Raw genomic sequence first — 4,456 nt, forward strand, 5'->3', positions numbered from 1 at the left:
AAGCCCTCCCCCTATATTAAGAATACATTTAAACTTACTAATGGATGAAAAATTATACCTAACTTTTTAAAGGTTGAAACTCCAAATAGAAAAGCCAGTTCCCTCAACTGGGGTTCCCAAATGGGTGGCAGAGGTGTTCTGTTTTCTAGAACACCCCTGGTTATTGGCATTTTGGAACATAAGAGAAGTCATGTTGGATCGGACCAGTGCCCCATCCAGTCCAACACTCTGTCACACAGTGGCCAAAACCCAGGACCACAGTGTATTAGGAGAGGAGTTTAAGTTTTCTTCTCTCAGTACTTTCCCAACCTGAAATGGCTCTGGGGAGTGCTATAGTGGTCCACTGGGGCTGTTTCAGGTTGGGGAAACAGTAGAGAGAAAGGCGGAAGCCCCCTCGCCATACACAGTGGTCTTCATCTGAATCAGCCCTGCCCATGTCTGGAAGTTCCCAGCACTGAACTTGTAATATACGTTTCATTGCAATGCAAGAAGCATAACATGCAGTTAGGCCCTTACTCTCTAGTAAGTGTGTGCCCTAATAGCTGATTCTATGTTTACCCAGAAGTAAGTGTCAGTTAATTAAATGGGACTTGGGTGAGAGCTCTGCATCACTTTGGCAAATACAATGCTCCTAAACCATGTATTTGCCAGATAACAATAAGGGGGGGGGGGGAGGATGCATTTGAGAGGGAGAACTGACAGGCAGAGTGGGTAGTTTAATCCTTTAACTCTGGGCCATTTTCCTCTGCAATCCTTCCCACCCCTTTGTCACTCAAGGGACAAAGGTTAGGCACAGCCATTTGCTGATTTTCCAGTACAGATATTCACTGCCCCGCTTGTATTATCAGGCAAACATCACATTTGCTTTTTATCGTGTAATTCCAGCCTTGTTCCTAGGATTGTTTCAGGTTACAATCTTAGAGCGCTTACCCAATGAATATAACAGGTTTTATTCTGCCCGCTTCTTCATTGACACAAGATGGAGGAGGTACTATCTATGTAAGGGAAGATCTTGTCTCACTAACCTGTTAATGTTCTTTGAGGGGGTGAACAAACATGTGGACAAGGGGGAGCCAATAGATATTGTTTACCTTGACTTCCAGAAAGCTTTTGATAAAGTTCCTCATCAAAGCCTCCTAAGTAAGCTCAAAAATCATGGGATAAAAGGACAAGTCCTTTTATGGATCAAAAACTGGCTAATTAATAGAAAACAGAGAGTGAGTATAAATGGGCAGTTCTCCCAGTGGAGGGGGGTAAGCAGTGGGGTACCACAGGGATCAGTACTTGGTCCACTGCTTTTTAACTTGTTCATTAATGATTTGGAGTTGGGAGTAAGCAGTGAAGTGGTTAAATTTGCGGATGATACAAAGTTGTTCAGGGTGGTGAAAACCAGTGAGGATTGTGAGGCACTCCAAAGGGATCTGTCAAAGATGGGCGAGTGGGCGTCAACATGGCAAATGGGGTTCAATGTGGCCAAGTGCAAGGTGATGCATATTGGAGCCAAAAATCCTAAATATAAATACACGTTGATGGGGTCTGAACTGGCAGACACTGATCAAGAGAGAGATCTTGGAGTTGTAGTAGATAACTCACTGAAAATGTCGAGACAGTGTGTGACTGCAATAAAGAAGGCAAATGCTATGCTGGGGATTATTAGGAAGGGTATTGAAAACAGATCAGCCAATATCATAATGCCCCTATATAAATCAATGGTGCGACCTCATCTGGAATACTGTGTGCAATTCTGGTCACCACACCTTAAAAAGGATATTATAGCTTTGGAAAAAGTGCAGAAAAGGGCAACTCGAATGATAAAAGGGTTGGAACACTTTCCCTATGAGGAAAGGTTAAGGCGCTTAGGGCTCTTTAGCTTGGAGAAAAGACGACTGAGGGGTGACATGATCGAGGTTTATAAGATTATGCATGGGAAAGAGCAAGTAGAGAAAGAGGTACTTTTCTCCCTTTCTCACAATACAAGAACTCGTGGGCACTCCATGAAATTGCTGAGCGGTCAGATTAGAACGGATAAGAGGAAGTACTTCTTCACCCAAAGAGTGATTAACACTTGAAATTCACTGCCACAGGAAGTGGTGGTGGCTACAAGCATGGACGGCTTCAAAAGGGAATTAGATAAGCATATGGAGCAGACGTCCATCAGTGGCTATTAGCCACAAGGTATAGATAGGGGCTCTGGGGCAAGTGATGCTCTGTCATCTTGGTGCTTGGGGGGGTCAACAGTGGGAGGGCTTCTAATGTCCTGGCCCCACTGCTGGACCTCCTGATGGCACTGGTATTTCTGGCCACTGTGTGACACAGAGTGTTGGACTGGATGGGCCTTTGGCCTGATCCAACATTGGCATCTCTTATGTTCTTATGTTCTTATCTTGCCCAGTTTCCTCAATATAGACTGTTGTGTATTTTTGTCCATGCAGGTCAAATACACTGCAGTCCTAAATGGAGTTGTTGTTGTTAGCCATTCAGTCATGTCCGACTCTTGGCAATTTTATGGGCCAGCTCTCTCCATGTTTTCCGATCTTGTACTGTTTCTTTGAATTGTTCCATGCTCAGGCTGGTGTTGACTTTTATGGTGTCTAGCCACCGGTGTACCGTTTTCCTTTTGCCGCTAACCAATCCAAGCACAATTGCTTTTTCTAGTGAGTTCTTTGGCATGACATGACTGAAATAAGTCAGTCGCAGTTTTATGATTTTCCCTTCCAATGACATTATGTGCTCTAGTACTTGCTTGTTTGTCACCTTTGCTGTCCAAGGAATGCACAGGAGCCTTCTCCAGCACCACAGCTCAAATGAGTCGATTTTCCTCCTGTCTTGCTTCTTCATGGTCCAACTTTCACAGCCATAGGTTGCTATGGGGAACACAATAGTGGCATCCTTCTAAACCTCAATTAAGTCAATGGGCTTAGAAAGGTGTAAGAATCACACTGATAGTCCCTGGCATAGCTTTTTGTGGGTCATAATGAGCCCCTTCTGTCTCTTGTGCCAGAAAAACTGTTCGTAAGATTCAGATACTTTCAAGCACATATGCATGGGATTGGCCTGTCACACGCTCCACAGAAATCTCTTGGACTGACTTATAAGGAAAAGCGGTTGGAATCATTATGAGAAAAGCAGAATAAACTTAAGTCAGCTGCAAGTCAGACGAGGGTTTGCAAACAGCAGAATAAGAAAAGTCTTAGTGATATGAACAATGTTTTCCTTTTGCTTTTAGCATACATTGAGGAACATTACTGAAGTGGAAAATATATGGCTCCTCTCATCTTATATTGCTAGTAAAGAACAAGTCTGTAATACATAGGATAAATACTGTTAACATGAAGGGGGATTACAGCTGGAAAAAAAATAAGGGGAAGCTAGTATTTACCATGGAAATAAGTGAAAACAACTCTTCCCTTTCCTGAGAAATATTGGTTTGAAAAAAATCATGTGGTGAAATGGGAAAGCCTGCATAAGAAGATAGGTTTTGCCACTGTGCTTGATCTATAAAGCCTACCACAAAAATTGTATTTTTTCAATACTTGATAGTATTAAAATAGTTACATGATATGAATTTTCTGCTGGTTTGTCTTGGAGTATCTGAAAATGTTCCTATTGCTCTTTTAATTTGGATTAAATGAAATTTTATCTGGGATTCCATCTGATTATAAGACTGGAATGCTGAGCACACAGTAAATTGAAATATAATCAGTAAAATATAAGATTTCATGTAAATCAACTATATGCTGTGTTTTTTCCTTCTTCTGCCTATTTTTGAAAGAGGTCGAATTTACAAGGGATTTATGTGTTCAGGTAAAGGGACTCCACAGGAAACACTAGTTTATTTTATGACACTTATCTCGAAAATTGAGGAGGAAAGGCTCATGTCTACCGTGTCTACTTCAAACAAACCTACCTGCATACCCTGCTTTCTACACTAAAACGAATGTTTACCTAGGGATGGAGTTAGGTAACATTTGAGTTTGAAAGGCCCTGAGGGAGGGGAAATGGTCTCTAGACTGTTCTTCGTGGGAAGCAGGTCTTCTCAGAAGTAAGCCTCATGTTACTCAATGGGGATTACTCCCAGGAAATGTCTTCAGGATTGCCACTTTAGTGGTACTTTTTGTAATCTGGGAGACTGTTGTGTTCTTATATAGACTGCTCACATGGTCGGGTCCTCACACAGCCATGCGAACGGCTTAAGCTTCGCTCTCTTAGACAATAGCCAGCACGGATCCTAGAACGCACCCAATCGGGCGGTCAGGATCCTAGAGTGACCCATTGAAGACAAGTGCACTGTAAATAATTCTATCACGGGTGTGGGTGTGTGTTTGGGTGTGGTTCAGTATGGGAATATAAGCAGGCCTCCGGTCCTGCTTTCCTTGTCTTGTATTCCGAGCTGAAATAAACTATGAGCTGTTTCATTTATCAACACGTCTGGTCCCAGTACTTTTCAGTGACGCTC

The sequence above is a fragment of the Gekko japonicus genome, unplaced genomic scaffold (genome assembly GCF_001447785.1).
Source record: "Gekko japonicus isolate JY-2015 unplaced genomic scaffold, Gekko_japonicus_V1.1 scaffold618, whole genome shotgun sequence".
Classification (NCBI taxonomy): Eukaryota; Metazoa; Chordata; class Lepidosauria; order Squamata; family Gekkonidae; genus Gekko; species Gekko japonicus.